Consider the following 21,407-nt stretch of genomic DNA (forward strand, 5'->3'; position numbering starts at 1 on the left):
GGCGAATATGAGTTGTTCTTCCGCGGAAGAATCTTCATGTAAAGGGTACGATAGAAGCTTCTGCTTGAACCAACGCGTGAAACATGAGTTGTGCTCTTTGAGTATATCTCCATCCGTCCTCTGTTGGCCTCGGTCATTGTACGTCTTCTCAATAAAGGTTTTGTGCTCTACCACCCAAGGATCGACCACGTCTATGTGTTGTAGTGCGACTAGGTTTGCTCTTTCAATGTCGGCGAGTCGACCCTCAAAGTCGACATGCATTTCGCGGTGACCCTCACGGTGACCCCATCTAGCGAGCCTGTCGAGGTGCTTGTTGACGGGCAGACCAACGGGGTTCTCGATGCCTAATAATTCGTGCAGTAGGAGATGCACTCTTCGGTCAGAAAGCCCCTGGCTATGCTTCCCTCTGGACGTGACATGTTGCGAACATATCCTTTGATGACACCATTCATCCTTTCGAACGGCATCATGCTGTGCAGGAACGTCGGCCCGAGTTGGATGCCTCCACGATATGGACCAGCAGATGCACCATAACATCGAAGAATGCGGGCGGGAAGTACATCTCAAGCTCGCATAGTATCACCACGATCTCTTCCTGTAGCCTTGTGAGTTGCCTCACGCCAATCGACTTCCGAGAGATGACGTCAAAAAAGTTGCATAGGCCAAATAGCATTTCACGGACGTGCGCGTCCATGATCCCACGGATTGCAACTGGAAGTATCTGCATCATCAGCACGTGACAGTCGTGAGACTTAATCCCGCTGAACTTCTGCTTCGCTGGGTCTAGGTATCTGCTTATCTTCCCCGCGTAACTGTAAGGAAGTTTTACTCCTAGGAGGCAGGTGAAAAACTGCTCGATCTCCTCCTGACTTAGAGTGAAGCACGCGGGAGGGTAGTCATTTCCGGTCTTCTTGGCCTTTTTGCCTTTGCGATGACTTTCTGTGTCCTGCTTCGCCTCATCATCATCATCATCATCATTAGCGTGAAGCTCCTGCCTGATGCCCATTGATTTCAAGTCTGCCCTTGCTTTCGGCCCACCTTTGGTCCTCTCTGGCATGTTGAGAAGGGTACCAAGCAGACTCTCGCACACGTTCTTCATGATATGCATGACATCAAGGCTGCGAGGCACACGTTTGATCTTCCAGTACGGCAAGTCCCAGAAAACAGACCTCGTTTTCCATACCTTCAGCAGCGGCTCTGGCGCCTTTTGCTTCTTTCCTGGCTCTGGCGCCTTTTGCTTCTTTCCCGGCAGTGGGCAGTCTTTCCAATTTTTCAACAGCTCGTCTATTTCCTCGCCGCTCCTCGTACACGGGTGTTTTCGGGGTTCGGTTTCACCATCGAACAGATCCTTGCGTTTCCTCCACGGGTCATCGTCGCGAAGCCACCTTCGATGTCCCATGAACACGGTTTTCGAAGACCCGGGATCTCTATCTAGCTGGCGATATGTTGTGTCATCCATGCACCTTACGCATCCAGAAAATCCGTGGACTACCTGCCCCGCGAGATATCCGTAACCGAGATAGTCGTGCACCGTCGTGAGCAGTGCGGCTCTCATAGGGAAATATTCTTTCTCTGCGGCGTCCCACGTATTGGCTGGCGTTTTCCACAGCGTGTCTAGCTCCTCCTTCAGCAGCCCCAGATACAGATTGATGTCGTTCCCTGGTTGTTTCGGCCCTTCAATTAGCATACTCATGTGAATGTACTTCCTCTTCATGCACAACTAGGGGGAAGGTTGTACATCCACACAAACACAGGCCAGGTGCTATGTGTGCTTCTCTAGCTGCCAAACGGATTGACTCCATCGGTGCTCGCGCTCAGCACGATGTTCCTTGGATCCTTCCCAAATTCTGGGTATTCGAAGTTCAACGCTTGCCACTGGCTCGCATCCTTAGGGTGACTCAGCATCTTGTCTTTTTTATTTATCTTCGGATCATTTCCGTCATCTTCCCGCACCGATTTTTATTTAGAAGACGAGGAGTGATCGGAAAGTACCACACCGATTTTCGAGGAGCTTTCTTCCTCTTCTTGTATCGAGTGACGCCGCACACCGGACATATGGTAGACTCCGCGTGCTCGTCCCGATAAATGATACAATTGTTCATGCACACATGGTATTTCACGTGCGGTAAATCCAGAGGACACATGATTTTCTTCGCCTCCTCGAAACTGGTGGGGCACTTGTTCCCCTTAGGAAGACGTTCGTGCCAGAATGACATGTTCTCGTCGATGCATGCGTCGGTCATTTTGTGTTTTACCTTCATCTCCAGAGCCATGAGCATTACTTTCAGGCAGGTATCCTCGGGCCTGCATCCTTCATACAATGGAGTAACCGTGTCTATCTCCAGTTGATCCAGCTTGGCTTTCTCTCGGGCGGCAGCTCTTGTGTTATCCGTCTGCTTGAGAAGCAGTTCTTGAATATGAGGGTCCTGCACCCAGCCTCCATTGTCGTCTGCTCCGGCATCTTCATCTTCATGATCATGCCCTTCGTCCTGATCTTCCTCATCATCATGTACGACATCTTCTACATGATGACTGTGTACAGCATCACCGTCGTGATCATGTCCTGGAGATTCTTTGTCTTCTCGCCCGCCCTCGCCGCGGTGGTACTTGTCTTGTTGCCCTTCCTCATTTCTTGCCCGGCCCCGGCCATGGACGACTTCATAGTCATCTTCATCACCTTGCCACTGATAGCCATCCATGAAACCACGCAAGAGCAGGTGGTCCCGCACCTGCCCGGAATCCGGGTCCGTAATAAGGCTCTTCAGCTTGCATCTTCGACACGGACATCTTATCTCCGCCTTGTTCTTTTGAAGCATCTCGGCCTTCGCGGAGCTCAAAAACCTATTCACGATGCCTTCAGTCATCGTGTGGACCATGGTCGCCTGCGGGGTAGAGCAAAACGATATTTTAGAACCAAGAAAAAAGTTGGCATGACCTTCCCTAAAAATAGGACCAAAAAGAATGCATAGTGCCAAAATTCTCGCCGAAACGGAAACGAATCAAAACATTCCGTCAAAATATTGGCAACTATCGCATTTCAAATACCGGTACCTTCAAACACAAACATATATGCAACACCACAAACACATGCAACACCACAAACATACATAGATCTAGCTAGGCCACAAAAAGTGCATGTGCACGTTGTTGGAGCGAGCTAGGGAGAAAAAAAGTAGATCTACATCATGAAGATAGCTTTCCCCTTACTTACCTATCAAAAAAAGGTAATTTCACCACTTAATTTTGATGAATCTATGGTGGAAATGAGGTAAGGAGGAGGAGGCAGCCGAAAGCTTGGAGAAGGAGGTGGAGGGAATGAAGTGGGGAAAGTGAGTGGGTAGGTGTGGGGCTGTCCAAAATATCTTGTTGGGGTCCCAGGTTACTAATGGCGCACCACAAGGAAATGCGCCATTATTAACCCTGGTTACTAGTGGCGCACCTGCAGGTGGTGCGCCATCAGAAGTTTTGCAAAAAAGTAAAAAATATAAATATATATACTAATGGCGCACCGTCTAATAGTGCGCCATTACTAGTTTAAACTAGTAATGGCGCACTGTGAAACGGTGCGCCATTAGTAGTTTTGCAAAAAAAAGAATAAGAAAAAAATTACAGTAATGGCGCACTCTCTGCCAGGTGCGCCATTACTAGTTAGAACTAGTAATGGTGCATTGTCTACCTGATGCGCCATTATTATGTATGGAAAAATGGAAAAAAAATTAATACTAGTGGCGCATCCTGTTTCTGGTCCGCCATTAGTGTCTTCCACACTAATGGCGCATCACCAACAGGTGCGCCATTAGTATATAGTAATGGCGCACTGCTTCCCTGGTGCACCATTAGTATCAATCCTATCTATAGCCCTTTTCCTAGTAGTGCGTAGCTTAGATTGAAATAATTTATATATGAAAAATTATCAGAAAAATTCAATCTATCCATCTGTACTAGTTTCATGCATGGGAAACCAACTTATACCTACTGTATAAGTGAAAACACATAAATGGCATTTATAAATGTCAAATTTGGAGTTGCATTTGAACCCTTGGTTCAAATGGACTTCATTCAAATAGAATGATAGATGCATTAGCTCAAACAACATCACATATTCATGCCATGTTCATGCATCATATTGTTGCATATGCTTGTGTATTGATTGTCGACACCGTCCTTCTCGATAGGTCCTACTCCGGAGAGTGCTCTAGAGTACGTGTTAGAGGCAAGCAAACCCCCTTGTTCATTCCGATACAATCATATCCTCTCGCTCCTGCTCTCTTTTATTGCATTAGAACAACAACAATTCAACTGCTACTTTATGTTGTGGTAGTTGAACCCATTCCTCTGCATGACCTGTCGTTGCCACAGTAAATAGTTGAAACCCACTAGCATGTGTAGGAGTTGATTGAGCCATGTTGTGTTCCTACCATGCATTGCTTGCTATTACTTAGAGTATGTTAGGTCTGATTCATTGGGAATGAATTGGAGTGCAGTGCTATGTTCTAATTTTGAGAGTTAAGTGTGTGAACATGATTTGGTAAAGGTAGCGGTGAGAGGCCATGTAGGAGTACATGGTGGGTTGTCTCATTGGGACCGTCGTTAAGAACTGAGTTCTGTGTAAGTTGTCCAATGACTAGCTACTACCACACATTGGGCTCCGGGCGCTCCAAGATCTCTTGACTTATTAACCGACTTGGTCTCTATCCAGGAGTCACAACTAGTTTCTGGTGTTTGTAGGCAGTGTTATTCTTCTACCAAGTGACACCCGGCAGGGTGGACTTGGGACAGACTAGGCACAGGTGGCACGGTGTACCAAGTGGCACCCGGATGGTGGGCTTGGGAACCATGCTCACATCTTTTGGGGCCGTGAGCGAAACCTCGGCCAGATCTCCTTGCGGATGGAACCCGAATAGGCGATAAACCTGGACTAGAGTCTTGTGTGGTTAGTCAGGTCGTGGCCGACACCCTCGCCAGGCTTCCGCTTGAAGGTTGCCGAGATACATGACATGTACATGGCGGTAAGTGGCGAGAGCGTGTGTGAAGAAGTACACCCCTGCAGGGTTATCATGATATATTCGAATAGCCAGGTCCGCGGTTATGGACTTCTTGGATGCTTACGTGGTACATAGACAACTTGAAGTGGATACTCTAAAATACTCAAGACAAGTGTGAGTGCTATGGATGGCCTTATCATAGGGAGACGGGAATGAATCCATAGTGGTGTATTGATGTGGTGATTAGTGGACTCGTGTGCGCTTTCTCACCTCAAAGAAGTTACTTGTAGTCATAGAACAGGATAGCCACTGAGTCAAAGCTGGATTGCTGCATCCAAACCCCACATTGCCTTCTTGATACTAATGCATGTTCCATAGGATCTGATGTAAGTCTTGCTAAGTACCTTTGTACTCATGTTTGCTTTATTTATTTTTTGCAAATGAGACATCTGTCTCACTAATAGTTTCGCTTGGACTTTGATGAGTAGCTTGTTACCCCAGCTACGATCTTGTACCCTTGGGAGGGACTTGTAGATAGTCAGGCTTCTCAGCCTTTTTCATTTGTAGATGTCTATACTCAAACATGTAATGCTTCCATTGCTTGTATCCTCTGAATGATGGGTCATGAGGCCCCTGTTTGTATTGAATGCTATGTGGCTCTTTTGTGCCTTTATCTATATGAGTTTGAGTTATGTTGTGATGCCATGTTGTAGAACACATACTTGCATGTTATGCGTACGTGTGACGTGTATTGCTATGTGTGGGATCTGACAACCTAGTTGTCTATCCTTGGTAGCCTCTCTTATGGGGAAATGTAGTCTAGTGCTTCCATTGAGCCATGGTAGTATGCTATAGCCAGGATTACCAGAGTCCTGTTACCCCAGTTGCTACTACTCCGGAACACTTAGACTGGCCGACATGTGTCCTTCTTCGTTCATGTGTCTGTCCCTTTGGGAAAATGTCACGTAGTGCCTACCGGAGTCCTGCTAGCCTGCTATAGCCCGGGTTCCCGGAGTCCTGCTAGCCTGCTACTGCCCGGGTTCCCGGAGTCCTGTTAGCCTAGTTGCTATAGCCCGTACACTCGCTGATGAACGACACGTTCGATGCTAGGTCATGTATCCATGTTCCTGTAAGTTAGTGCCACTTTTGGTTTACGACTAGTCATGTCGACCCGGGTTCTCTATCATATGGATGCTAGCGACACTATCATATACGTGAGTCAAAAGGCGCAAACGGTCCCGGGCCAGGTAAGGTGGCACCCGTGGGAATACCATGCATGAGGCCGCAAAGTGATATGATGTGCAACATGATAGATCGGTGTGACTTAGGATCAGGGTCCCGACAGCTTTGGTGTCAGACCCTGACTGCCTGTAGGATTACCAAGCCAAACTGGTCGAAGTTGAGTCTAGAAATTCTTTAGTTATATAGGGGAATTGGTTGTGGAAGGGAACGTAAGGCTCTTTTACTTCTTATACCTCATGCCCATCTGATCTGGGTCATCCTATCTTTCCTACGGGGTTAAGGAACTAGGCTTTATCTTCCATCTATCAGGATCACGTGTTACTACTCCGTAGTCTCATAGGATTGGTTGATCAAGAGTCATATTCCAGTTTTCAAGTACTTCCGGTGTAGTCTGTTTAGTTCTATCACAGAACCTTGAGTGATGATGTTGAGTATGGTACTACCCCATCGTTTGCAGGATGTCTCATTTTGAGCATTTTACTGCCGTTATGCTGTTGGAATTGTCCTAGGAGTTCAAGAGATAGTATTTTCCTTGTACTACATTCTACATCCTTATGTTGATGTTGAATCCATCCTTGTTTCCCTTGGTTGGTTCTTCAGGATGTTGGCAGTTAACCGAAGTTCCATTGCTCGTAGCCGGAACCACGGAGATGGTAGGGATGAGGATCCTCCCGATCAGTCTTCATTGGCAAAGTTCATGTTAGAGGTTGAGATGAACAAGCGTGAGACTAACCGCTTGTTTGCATCGATTGAGCAGAACACCGCCCATCAGCGTAATGAGTTGGTTTCCATCACCGACTTCATATGCCTGAACCCACCCACCTTCCATCATGCCATTCAGCCACTTGATGCAGATGACTGGCTCCATAGCATCACTCACAAGCTGCGTTCTGCGAGCATCCCTCTTCCTGAGGGTGTTCGGGGAAGACGGTCGTCGCGCCGGATGCTGCCCTGAAGACGACGACGATGGGGGCGAGGTGCTTGGCCTTGGCTATGGCCATGACGAGCACGAGGGTGAACTCGCCCTCGGCGACGGCCATGGTTCACCCAGCTACAGTAGCTCCTCCTCTGGTGAAAGCTCCAGCGGCGGCGGCTACGACCAGCTGCCATGCCGTCGGGCTCGCTTCGAGGATGGTGGCGGGTCATCCCGTCGTCATGCCCTGGTGAAGCACGAGGAGGGCTCTGGCTGAGTCCGAGGGGCCTATCCTCGTGAGCAGCCGCGTCGTAGGAGCCACTTTTGCTTTTCCTCTCCTTCCCTTTCCCCTGCATTGTCAGAAATGAATATGGGGCCCTGCGAGGGCATGTAATTAACCATGGTGCTTATGTTGCTTTTGTGGTGTGTTTATTGCTCCCGAGTTGTGTTGTGAGATCTATGCCTTATACGGGTGTAGAGGGATAATGTCAGGACCCCGATTCTAAGTCACACCGATCTAGCATGTAACACGCCATATCACTTTGCGGCCTCACGCACAGTATTCCCACGGGTGTCGCCTTACCTGGCCCGGGACCGTTTGCGCCTTTTGGCTCACGTATATGATAGTGTTGCTAGCATCCATATGACAGAGAACCCGGGCCGACATGACTAGTCATGAACCCAAAGTGGCACTAACTTATGGGAACAGGCATACATGAAACAACATCGAGCATGTTGGTCATCAGCGTGTGATCCGGGTTGTAGCAACTGGGCTAACAGGACTCCGGGAATCCGGGCTGTAGCAGGCTAGCAGGACTCTAGAAGTCACCGCGTGACATCTCCCCGAAGGGACAGACACAGGAACGAAGTGAATCACATGCCGGCCAGTCTAATTGTTCCGGAGCAGTAGTGCTGGGCTAGCAGGACTCCGGTAAACCGGGCTGTAGCGGACTACCATGGCTTGGTGGAAGGACTAGACTACATTTCCCCATAAGAGAGGCTACCAAGGATAGACAACTAGGTTGTCGGATCCCACACATAGCAATACATGTTACACGTACGCATAACATGCAAGTATGTGCTGTACAACATGGCATCACAACATAACGCAAACTCATATAGATAAAGGCCCAAAAGTGCCACATAGCATTAAATACAAACAGGGGTCACATGACCCATCATTCAGAGCATACAAGCATTGGAAGCATTACATGTCTGAGTACAGACAACTACAAAAGAAAAAGGCTGAGAAGCCTGACTATCTACAAGACCCTCCCAAGGGTACAAGATCGTAGTTGAGGTAACAAGCTACTCGTTGAAGTCCAAGCGGAACTACTAGTGAGACAGATGTCTCATCTGCAAAACATAAATAAGGCAAACGTGAGTACAAAGGTACTCAGCAAGACTTACATCAGATCCTATCATACATGCATTAGTATCAAGGAGGCAATGTGGGGTTCAGTTGCAGCAAGCCAGCTTTGACTCAGTGGCTATCATGTTCTACGACTACGAGAAACTTCTTTGAGGTGAGGTAGTGCACATGAGTCCACTAAGCAGCACATCAATACACTACTATGGATTTATTCTCGTCTCCCTACGAGAAGGCCATCCATAGCACTCACACTTGTCTTGAGTATTTTAGATTATCCACTTTAAGTTGTCTATGTAGCATGTAAGCATCCAAGAAGTCCATAACCGAGGACACGGCCATTCGAATAGATCATGATAACCCTGCAGGGGTGTACTTCTTCACACACGCTTTCACCACTTATCACCATGTACACCTTATGTATCTCGGCAACCTTCAAGCGGAAGCCTGGCGAGGGTGTCGGCCATGACCTAACTAACCACACAAGACTCTAGTCCAGGTTTATCGCCTATTCGGGTTCCATCCGCAAGGAGATCCGGCTGGGGTTTCACTCACGGCCCCAAACAATGTGTGCAGGGTTCCCGAGCCCACCATCCGGGTGCCACTCGGTACACCGGGCCACATGTGCCTAGTCTGTCCCAAGTCCACCCTTCCGGGTGCCACTCGGTAGAAAAATAGTACTACCTACAAACACCGAAAACTAGTTGCAACTCCTAGACAGAGATCAAGTTGGCTAATAAGTCAAGAGGGGTCGAGTTACCGGAACCAATGTGTGGTTGTAGCTAGTCATTGGACAACATACACAGAACATAGCTTAAATATCCTAAAAGGATTCAAGCCAGTCAAACAGGCTCTTCGGCGTTTTTCCGAACCTAAGAGACAGGCCATGGGAGAGGAAGTAGCCAAGCTATTGGAGTCCGGATTCATGAAAGACATAAAACACCCGGACTGGCTAGCAAACCTGGTGATGGTACCAAAGAAGGACAAATCCTGGCGCCTGTGTGTTGATTTTAAAGACCTTAACAAGGCTTGCCCAAAGGATCCCTTCCCTCTCCCCCGCATCGATCAAATTATCGATGCTACCGCAGGACACGATTCGTTGTGTTTCCTCGATGTATACTCCGGCTACCATCAACTAAAGATGGCAGAGTTAGACCAAGCCGCAATGGCATTCATCACACCATACGGCTCATTCTGCTTCAACACAATGCCCTTTGGGCTCAAAAACGCCAGTGTAACATATCAGCGCATGATTCAGACATGTCTGGCAAACCAGATCGGCAAAACAGTGGAGGCATACGTAGATGATGTGGTCGTTGAAACAAGACCTGTCGAATCTCTAGTAGACGACTTGAGGCTAACATTTGGTAACCTCCGAACATACGACATCAAGCTCAACCCGGAAAATGCGTTTTCGGCGTTCCAGCCGGAAAGCTCTTGGGCTTCATTGTATCCGGTAGAGGAATTGAAGCAAATCCATCCAAGATCCGAGCTCTGTCACAATTGGATATCCTGAAGGACCTCAAACAAATAAAAAAATTAACCGGATGCATGGCGGCTTTAAGCCACTTTATCTCCCGCTTGGGAGAAAAGGCCCTACCCCTTTACCGCCTCCTTCGGCGCATCAAACATTTTGAGTGGACGGATGCAGCCACGGCCGGACTCGACGAAATAAAAGCCATCTTGGCAACAAACCCAGTTCAGGACGCGCCAAACATTGGCGAACCAATGCTATTATACATTGCAGCAACCCATCAGGTCATAAGCGCAGTGCTCGTCGTCGAATGAGAAACGGACGGACACAAATTCCCCCTTCAAAAGCCGGTCTACTATTTGTCCACTGTCCTTACTCCGTGCAAGTCACGGTACCCGCATTATCAAAAGATTGCGTACGCGGTATTTATGGCATCCCGGAAGCTGCGACACTACTTTCAGGAGTGTTCAATAATAGTAGCCTCGGAAGTGCCACTTAACAATATTATAAACAACCACGATGCGACGGGCCGGATTGCAAAATGGGCCATTGAGCTCCTCCCGTTTGACATAAATTACAAGCCACGTCGAGCTATCAAGTCGCAAGTCTTGGCCGACTTCGTCGCAGAATGGACGGAGGCCGAACTCCCTAAAGAGTATGGCACATATTCAAACTGGGTCATGCACTTCGACGGCTCCAAAATGTTGGCCGGTCTAGGGGCTGGCGTCGTTTTGACGTCTCCCACGGGAGACACAGTTCAATACGTACTCCAGATAATGTGCACAGACTCCAACAACGCAGCCGAATATGAGGCCCTTTTACATGGTCTCCGGATGGCAGTATCCATGGGCATTCAACGCCTAGAGGTGCGCGGGGACTCGAACCTCGCAATATCCCAAATAAATGGAGACTTTGATGCCAAGGATCCAAAAATGGTAGCTTATCGCAACGCCATCCTAAAAATGTCAGCTCGGTTCGAAGGGTTCGAATTTCACCATATAGCCCGGGAAAATAATCAGGCGGCAGATGTTCTGGCACGCATCGGCGCAAAACGCGATGTAGTCCCCCCCCCCCAACATCTTCTTGGAAAGGCTGTTCAAGCCGTCCGTAGTATGGGAAGGGGAACCTGGCAATAACAGCCCGGACCCAACCGCACTGCCCGACACCGAACACTCTGACATAATTGGAGGCTCTGCCAATGAAATAACACCTTGAGCCCACGTAATAATGGTCGTCATCGCCCCGTGGACAGAACCATTCCTCGCCTACCTTACCAGGCAGGAACTCCCCGAGGACCAAAATGAGGCGCGTTGCATAGTGCGGCGATCTAAAGCCTATAAAGTCCATGAGAGGGAGCTTTATAAGAAAAGCACTACCGAAGTCCTTCAAAGGTGCATCTCCGAAGAGGAAGGGCAGAACCTCCTGGCTGAAATTCATGCCAGACTCGGCGGTCATCATGTTGTAGCTCGGTCCCCTGTAAGCAAGGCCTTCCGTACATGCTTTTATTGGCCGACGGCTGGTGCAGACGCCCAGGACTTAGTCCAATGATGCATCGGTTGCCAGCTTTTTGCAAACCAAAGCCATATGCCACCCACCGCCCTCCAAACTATCCCCATCACTTCACCCTTTGTGGTCTGGGGAATCGACATGGTTGGACCCCTTAAAGGTGGAACCCACAAGAAAAAATACTTACTAGTCATGGTGGATAAGTTCACCAAATGGATAGAAGCCAAGCCTATTAAGACGGTCGAATCCGGACCGGTGATAGACTATATATCCGGGGTTGTACACCGTTACGGCATCCCCCACAGCATCATCACTGATAACGGCACGAACTTTACGGCCGACGAGGTAAAACTCTGGTGCAAAAACATGGGCATCAAGCTCGATTATGCTTCCGTCTATCACCCACAAACTAACGGCCAAGTCGAACATGCAAATGGTCTTATCATGAGCGGCATCAAACCCAGATTAGTGCGGTCCCTTAAGGAATCTAATACGCACTGGGTAGAGGAGCTCGACTCCGTACTCTGGGGGTTGTGGGCCACGCCGAATCGCACCACCGGATACACACAATTCTTCATTGTGTACAGCGCAAAGGCAGTTTTGCCCTGCGATATAATTCATGACTCACCTCGAGTGCGCATGTACGAAGAAAGAGAAGCCGAGCTCGATCGGTAGGACAGTTTGGACGCCTTGGAGGAAGTGCGTGACGTGGCAAAAGCCCGTTCCGCATTCTATCAACAGTAGGCTCGAAGATACCAAAGCAGAGAAGTACGGGCCAAAAATTACAACGTTGGCGAATTAGTTATACGCATGCCGGACAAGAAAAAGGACAAACTCAAGCCCAAGTGGGAAGGCCCTTCATAATTGACCAAGTCCTAACTGGTGGAGCGTACCGCCTGCGAGATCCATCGGATAACGGACTCGAGCCGAACCCATGGAACGCAGCCCGTCTCCAAAGATTCTACGCCTAGCGCCGGACTCTGTGTTCGTCTTCTTCCTTTGTCCATTTTCTATATACTTTCTGTCTTACATTTCTCTCCTTCTCCTCTCTCTCTCTCTTATAGCCTTTAAAGGCTCATACAGTGATGCACTATCCATGTTCATTAAACCTGGGGGCTTCTTTAAACAGAAGCTTATTTATACGGGCTTCATGCCCAACACATGTGTCACACTTCCGCATGTACCTTTTATTCACCATTATATGTATTGATATGACTTATGTTTTGGCCAAGCTGGGTTGCCTGGCTCTTGTGCTTACCCCTACGTTCCCGATTGTTCGGCTAGGTGGTAAAGGGAGCACCTCTGCGATTGTTACTGCCGGGTCAGCCGGATGTGTACCTCAGACTGGGTGAAGCCGAACGCTAGCGTTCTTAAGGGAATATTCGGTCGGTGAACTAAAGATGATCTTTTTTTTCACTTATTTATCTATACGCCCCCAGATGTTTTTCCTGCGTCTCTTTTCGCAGAATGGACATGCACTTTAGGGCATGCCTCCTAGGGAAAGGAACCCCTAACGGAACTATTCTCCCTGGAAGATGTTTCTTACTAACCATGTAATATAACATAACTAGTTGGGCACTTGTCTGTTCAAGCACTAATGACCCCTACGCCTGGTCTCCATGCATGCCCCGGTTCTTATATAACCACGAGGGTATTCGGACACACTCCGGACCGTCAGGTCCTGAGGTTGAAGCGAAAAGGTCGGCCATGACAAACGATCTGCAATCCGGCTAGAAGGCATTACACATGTCAATTATAATTACATAGTCAATTTGACTGATTGTATTCCTCTTCAATACCATCTAACAGGCTGTCTAGTTTACAATCCTGTTGGGAATACTTTGCGGCCAATTCTACTTGGCCGTATACTAAGCTCACAGGGATCTCCTTCCCATCGGGCCCCACGGGTCCGACCTCGGCCATGTGGTTTGGGTCAGCCTTCGTGTACCGCATCTTCACCATGGCCCACGCCTCCTTGGCGCCTTGACGGCAGGCCGACATCTTCCACAATCGGAAGCGCCGCCGCGCTCCCTTCATCTTCTCTACAAGCTCTCTAAGGCCTTAGGGCATGGAGACGGATGGCCACAAGGCCTGGGCGATGCTTTGCATCACCTGCCGAACTCGCTCGTGCAGTTGTGAGAGCTCAAGAAGAAGGTCACCCGTAGAACCGGGCATTTCCTCTGCAAGACGACCTGTTAGCATACCTACAGACATTACTATGTTAGTCGACTTCCTCGCCGAACTCTTTTTTCAAAGTTCGTTTAAGCACTTACTATATATGCCGTGTCGAAGCCGCTGATTCTCCTTCACGGAGTCCAACAGCTGGGCACGAACATCCTTTAGTTCAACGCCCAGCTTGGTGTTGGCATCTTGGAGATCGTTCTTCTCCCGCCTCACCTTTGTAAGCACGCTCTCACCAGCCTTCAGCTGGCGTCGGAGTTGTTGCTCTTCCGGATTTAATCCGGCGCCATCTGCAATTTCATTTGTCAGATTTGCACCCACGCCGCACTTCGCAAAATACTTATCTTTCGAAGCGTATATTACCAGAGGGGGTCTCCTTGGGCTCCCCTGCCGCGGCTAGTGCGGCCTCAAGTTGGGCTTTGCACTCTTCCAGCTCCTGGGACAGTAGGGTATTCTTTTCTGTAAGAACCTGCATAACAAATGATCCTTAAATCAGTTATTATAACTGTTTCAAGTCTCGGGGGCTACTGGTATATATATAATTACTAAAATTTTCTTACCCGTATGTGTTTTACATATTGCTCCGTCGCTCTGGTTAGACCATTTTCAGCGGCACGGAGGTACGCATCTCCCGAATTGAAGGCATCCAATGCCTCTTGGGAGAAACAAGCGTCGCGAAGAACTGTCCGGCGATGCCTGTGGTTCATGGCACTCTCCACCTCGGAATTGGTGGCAGACAGCCTGTCCGCATCCTCTGTCGGAGGAGCGTCCGGTGCGCGCCTCGTGTTCGCCTCCGCTTCTGGACCAGGCTTTGGATATAGTCCGGCGAGGTCTCTTCGTCCTGAAGAGAGCATGAGCGTTAGTATGCCTTGAAGGAATAACAACTGGGAATAAGATGGCGCGCTATACCTTTGCAGCCCGCGGGGCCTTGCCACCCCTCGTTGGCTACTCGTCGCAGGCTCGGCCTCCCGTCTCAAGGACCTCCCCTGCAAAACGCGGTTGTCATACGGCAATCGAAAATACGCGAGGATAGAACCCTTTTCAAAATGCTGGGACTTTGGTCTCAGTTACCTGTGAGGCTGGGAGTAGCCCTTGGTAATCGGCCGTGATGGCCACCAAGGCATTGTCCTTGCTCAATTGATGAAACACCCCATCAATCAGCTCCATAGATAAGTCCGGATCCTCTTGATAGGCCGTGTCGAGGGATCGTCCCGGATCCTCGGGTTGTGGAGGAGGGCTGTTTATTTCTTTAACAGCCTGGCGCAGTTCCTGCGTTGAAGTCGTTAGGCTGAATATTTAACGATGGGAATACAAAATGGATGGGAAAGTAAAAGTGTCCACTTACCCAACTTGGGGGATTATACATAGAAAATCCACCCTGTGGGTTGATGCGGAGAAATTCCTCCTCTTCTCCCTTGTACAAAGCGGACAAGGTCTTTATTAGAGCGACAGCCGAATCCGGCCCCTTACGGCCGTGGCGGGTGGCGTCGTCCTCCCCATTAAAGTCCCACATGGGGTGGCCTCTATACTGGAGCGGCTGCACCCCTCGCATGATGCATGCGGCCATGACCCCGATCATGGTCAGTCCGGAATGGGCTAACAATCTTATCCGGCCCATCAAGTAAAGAACGTCCTTGTCGCTTTCCCTCTGAGGGCTCCGTGGATGCCAGCTTAGGCGCTTCTTTAGGGGAGCACTATCGAACTCAAGGAGGCCGATCTGGACAGGATCCGGCAGCGGGACGTCCTCTATATAAAACCATTCCGAAGGCCAGTCCTCGGATGCCTTCTTTGGGGTTCCGGATAGATATCCGGTCCCGGCGATGCGCCGCACCTCGGCTCCGCCCACTTGATATATTGAACCCTTCTGAGAATGGGGCACAAGGCATAATAGTCTTTTCCACGGCACGAAATGAGCCTCGCAGCCCAAAAACAGCTCGCAAAGGGCTACGAAGCCCGCGATATGCAATATGGAGGCAGGCGTGATGTTGTGCAGCTGGAGGCCATAGAACTCCAGGAGCCCCCGGAGAAACGGATGAATTGGAAATCCGAGCCCTCTTATTAAGTAAGGGACAAGGCATAGCCGCTCTCCTTTGGAGGGATTGGGGGCGCTCTCCGCTTGCTCTCCGCCATTATAGGTGGCATGTCCGGCTCGAACCGGGACCATATAGGCCGGGGGGAGAAATCCCTTGGTCTGGAGCATCGCTAGCTCGCTGTGCGGGATGGAGCACCTCTTCCAATCTCCAGGCTGAGGGCTGGAAGGGCGAGAGGAGGAGCCGCGGCGGCCGGCCATGATAGAATGGACCTCTGTAGGATACGCTCTGATGAATACTCGTGGAGGGGAGAAGGTGTGGTTTGGATCTAAATCCTCGTCCCCTTAAATAGGCGGCTCATTCACGCGACTAGGGGTGTAAATATAAAGAAAACACCCTGACTTTTCGTATTCGTTTGACACGTGGAAGACGGCCATTATTGGGCGTAGAAGCCAAGGAGCACTACATTTACAAGAAACCGAACACTATTCAACAGGTACACGGAATTTGGAGGAGAACCCACCTTGCAATGCCGAAGACAATTTGCGCGCCGGACTCATCGTCATTGAAGCCTGGTTTGGAGGCTACTGAGGGAGTCCTGGATTAGGGGGTGACCGGATAGCCGGACTATACCTTTGGCCGGACTCCTGGACTATGAATATACAAGATTGAAGACTTCGTCCCTTGTCCGGAAGGGACTTTCCTTGGCATGGAAGGCAAGCTTGGCGATACGGATATGTAGATTTCCTACCATTGTAACCGACTCTGTGTAACCCTAGCCCTCTCCGGTGTCTATATACACTACACCACGGTCAAGTTTTGGCGACACATCTATCTGTTGGCATATGGTACCTTTGCCAACACATAACTTGAAGCTAACACATATGCTGACAAAAGATAAAAGAGTCGGAGGACTTGCTGTGGGCAAAGGTATTGCCGACAGAAGTTCACTTGCCGACACATTTCTAGTTGGCATACACCCTATCTACGCCGACACATGGTCTGTCTATGTACACCCCACATACGCCGAGGCATGGTCTGTCCATGTACACCCTACCTATGCCGACAGATGGTAAGTCAGCGTACACCCTACCTATGCCGACACTTAGTATGTCTAGCAAGGTCTTTAGCATTGCTGACACATGGTTTGTCTAGCTATGGGTGTACTTCTACCTACACTTTTTCTACATGGCTAGAGGTGTACCTTTGTTGACAGTTTCTCTGTTGGAATGTTTTTCTCAAAAAATAAATTGTTGATAAGATGGTGTGCAGCCAAAACAACAATTGGATGCTGCTCAGATTGAAATATTATACAATGCTCAAATGTTATACACAAACAGGATCAAGATGAACACATATTGCACAAGCATTGATAATATGTTCACAAACATACATATATTGATCATAAGTTCAAAAACAGGACAATCTTGACAAAGCAAAGTTTGGCCATTTGGACCACCATCTAGAAAACACAAGCCACATAAAAGGACCACTATTTGTTGTTCTAAAGGAGTTCAAACACTAAATGGTCCAGAACAAAGTCACACCCATGAGCACAAGATATATGCTCCAAATCACTTGAAGCACCAAATGGTCCAGAACAGACATAAGATTCATGATCGCAAGTTGGCTGGTCCAAAATACTACAAACAGCCAAATGCTGTCGAACACTCCGAAGTATCACATCCATGCGCAGTAGATGGTTGAGTACCTGAAAATGAATGGTCAAATTCTCATATGTTCACTCCAACGATTCTGTGCACTTCAAAGTTTGAAAATATATGTCAAAAAGAAATGTAGTCGTATGTTGTCTAATGAACTAGAATTAAAATGTATAGCTTGAGACCAAAAAAAACTGTAGTATGTGAAGTTCTGTAAATGCCATGTGATCTTTAGATTGTGACAATCAAAGTGTTAACACCAAACTGATAGATGTATGCTAACTACTAAGCAATCTATATGAGCATCAGATTACGTCATGTGATTTCATATTTTTAATTTTAAAACTGCAGTATGTGGAGTTCATTTTTATATACAAGACACAAAAATGTTATCTAGTGATGCTATAATTTCACAAATATGTTTTACAATTTCAGATACACTGAAGTGTTATGTGTGACACATTTTCCTCGCCTGCCATTTGGTTTACTCTGACGTACGATAGTTAATCCTTGTACTAGTGTTCTTAGTTCAATATTATCTGATCGATAAACTAGCTAAATGACAGGAAAATCAGTCTTGGAGCATTTGTGTGTTCATCAAAAATGAAAAGGGTTCCACAAGAGAACTATGGAAAATGGTTCATGGGTTGTACATATTATGTGTAAATCAAGTGATAACATACTCGCATCGCATGTTTCTTATGCAAACTATTTTAGTTCATAGGCTGCTTCTTCCACCGCACGTTGCTCTGAAAAGTGTGAAGACATGTATCAACCACCCTATGAAGACGAAAACTATGTTTAATAATATAGATAACTCGGCTGATCCTAAATCAAATTAGAAAGTAAGCCAAGGGACTGCAAGTTATGTCCTTGGTAAGTTTATTGTATGAACTTTTCAAATGCACAAATGATTTTCAGGTAATATTAGTCCATCACCAGAACAAACACGAATATCTCACAAAAGTACCATGTACGAACATTATTAAGATTTAAGTACTGCCTTATTCTTGAACTAGATCATCATTATTATGGTTGAACTTCTTGTATCTTCCTACTGCTTACAATCAGAATGGGATTGATAGGCTATAATTAGTTATAAATATGCTCAACCCACAAATTAGCCATCTTTCCCATTTTAAGCAGACATGTTAGCATTAACTAGAAGATTTCGTCAACTATATTAATATATGTGATAGCAAATAATGTACTAAAGTGGAAGCGATGCAAGTATTAGTGCATCAAATGGTGATTCTGACACTAAGAAGATATTTTCAATACACAAAAAACGACGAGTTGGTACAATCTAGAAACACATTTATAGTGTATCAAGTTTGTTTTCTGCCTCCAGTTCAATTTAACTGCTGCCAGAAATATAAAATAGATGCCATATGAAACCAAAAAAAGGAAAATGCTACCAGCAAGTACGGAAAAAGGAGGATCGACACCTGAAACCAAAACTCCCTTTGGTTACTTGTATCTTCTATATACTTGAGTTACTATCTGCTAAAAGGGGCATTTTCATGAATATTGGAACAACTGCATGATCTGGTTGATAGTACGTATGAGATAAATGGCCAATCATTGCAGAAATATAATTGGGGAGGGCAAGTAAAGATAGCGGGCTAGCTGACAAATATTCAAAATACTACGCCCGCTGTAGAGAGTGGTCTTATGAAAGTTTACAGAGGGAGTACAAATGAGGGAAGCATCATTACCTTCTCAAGACTTCCAAATTTATGAGATATAAGAAATTTCAGCACCCATCGTCTGGCAACCTAGCAAGCTTGAATAAAATTGGAGTGGATTCCTGTCAGGCTGATGGCCATGTCAAAGTACCATGTGCAGCATGAAGATGGACCAGGCATAAATTGCAGATTAGAAGACTCATCAAAGAGTGAACACTTGTTGCAGGATCAGGCAGACACACCATTGATGCCATGTATGAGGGAGAAAACATAGCAGCCACAAGTGGTGCATTCTGTCAACAACAGATGCAGTGTCGTGAGATCTAACAATCAACACCGGTGGAAAGGAAACAAATAGAAGTATAATAGAGAACACATAATTCCACAATGCAAATAGGATGGGAATACAGATCATACTGCTAAGTGATGAAACTTTAAGCTTACAATTTGATAATTTATAGTTGGAAATTTTTCCAATGAGAATATTTCACTTCAGACCTTTGACTGTGCAACTGACGTTTTTGTAGTGAGTTATATACCTATCAAACCTGCTACAAACTGGGTTAGAATCTAATTTTTTCCCAAAATTTTGAAACCAACCCGGCCATATATAGCATCAACGAGAGCTTATAGCCTACATGCTAGCTACAAAAAGAGGTGGTACTCCAGAATTATTATTTATTATAGCAATATCGTTAGTATAGCTGGTTACACATATATCTGATTAACTCATGATGCTGATGCAGACCTAGAATTCAGAAACATGCATGCTTAGAATTCAGGAACTAAAGTATCATGTCAATCTAGCCATCGATCGAGCCAAAGAATTACAAAATAAAACAAGGTATGATTGCTTTGCTTGTCAGTAGTATACGTATCCAACTAATAACCACTGTAATAATACACACTCTTCTTACACAAAAAGGTGCTGATTAAGTGAGAAGGGATCAGGTTATGCTTCTTTCTTTCTTTTTTGCCGGGAGGACCAGGTTATGCTTCAGATCAACAACATGTCCAAAGCACTCCACAACAACTACCAATGGTACAACTCTCAAGTTACAGCAAACTAGCAGTTCGATCTACTAGAGACACATGGTGGTACTCACGGTTGGAAAAACAAGAACAAAGAAAACAAAATGGGGATCCCACCATCAGTGCTTACCTAGTAACGCCCACTCCCTCCAGCCCGAGGTGCAAGGCGATGATGGACGGAGTTGTCGGAGGCTGTGACTCCAAGGAAGGGAGTAAGGGATGGGGTCGGGGACTCGGGGACGTGGAATGGGATTGGGGTTGGGGGCGGTGGATGGACGGATCTTGGGGACGGATCTCATGAGCCTGGAGATGGAGCCCAGCAGCAGAGGGCAGAAGTCAAACAGTAGCAGGGCCGACAGCAGCGGCAGCCCGGAGATGGAGCTCCGGCGGCAGCAAGAGCCCAGATATGGAGCCCCGCAGCAGCAGGTGCGGAAGCAGCGGGAGCCCAGAGATGGATCCCCGGCAGCCGCAGGACGGGGATTGACGATGACGTTGGCTGGACGTTGGGGGGAGGGGGTTGTGCGCGGACAGCGACTGGATGGACAGCGCGAGGACGGCGCCTCGATATAGGTCTGGAGCTCAGGGGATTGAGTACGGCGGATTGAGGACGGGGTGGAGTGTAAGGCCGGCGGCGGGGGAGTGCGAGCTCCGGGACGGGGGATATAGGACTGGGTGGAGCGCGAGGCCGGCGGTGATGGTGGCACAGGATTGGATCGAGCGTGACGGCGGCGACAGCAGGCACAAGTTAGGTTGGGTTCGATTTGGGGTATTTTGCACGGGGGAAGGGTATTTTCAACTGAGGATTTTTTTCCAACGAACAGTCGAAAATTTCGCTCACGCGCAGAAACCTCGCGCCAGGTTTCCACCTACACCAACACTTAATATGAATGCGTATATCCTACCTACATCGACACATTTTAGGTTGCTAAATACGTAGCTACGTCGACTGAAAAACTGTTAAGGTCAACACATATGCCAACACATAGCACGTTACTAAGCAATTGCTGATAGACACATTGTCGCTTTGTGGTTGCCGACACTTAGTGTGTCAATAGTGATATACCTTTGTTGACACTTGATACGAAGACAAAAGTTAAAAACTACGCAGACAGATAGTTTGTGAAGATTAGTTGATCTTTGCCCATAGAAGTGTGTCACCTAAGCTTTACCGTGGTGTAGTGATAAACTGGAGGGTTTTAGTCTGTAGGGACAACAATCATACCATAGGCTAGCTTCTAGGGTTTAGCCTCTCTGATCTCGTGGTAGATCTACTCTTGTACTACCCATATCATCAATATTAATCAAGCAGGACATAGGGTTTTACCT

At 47.5% G+C, this 21,407-nt stretch overlaps 1 long non-coding RNA gene across 2 annotated transcripts; it reads right to left on the reverse strand.

Moving 5' to 3' along the window:
* Window positions 1-17,073: 17,073 nt before the first annotated feature.
* On the reverse strand, window positions 17,074-20,915 carry LOC123127488 (uncharacterized). Of its 2 annotated transcripts, XR_006462535.1 has the most exons (3): window positions 20,212-20,862; window positions 18,045-19,342; window positions 17,074-17,411 (listed from the first exon to the last, which is right to left on the reverse strand). It is a non-coding gene; the product is annotated as an uncharacterized lncRNA (long non-coding RNA). The 2 variants fall into 2 exon arrangements; XR_006462534.1 differs by lacking the exon at window positions 17,074-17,411 and having other exon boundaries at window positions 18,061-19,342; window positions 20,212-20,915.
* Window positions 20,916-21,407: the final 492 nt, after the last annotated feature.

Source organism: Triticum aestivum, chromosome 6A (assembly GCF_018294505.1).
Source record: "Triticum aestivum cultivar Chinese Spring chromosome 6A, IWGSC CS RefSeq v2.1, whole genome shotgun sequence".
NCBI classification, from domain to species: domain Eukaryota; kingdom Viridiplantae; phylum Streptophyta; class Magnoliopsida; order Poales; family Poaceae; genus Triticum; species Triticum aestivum.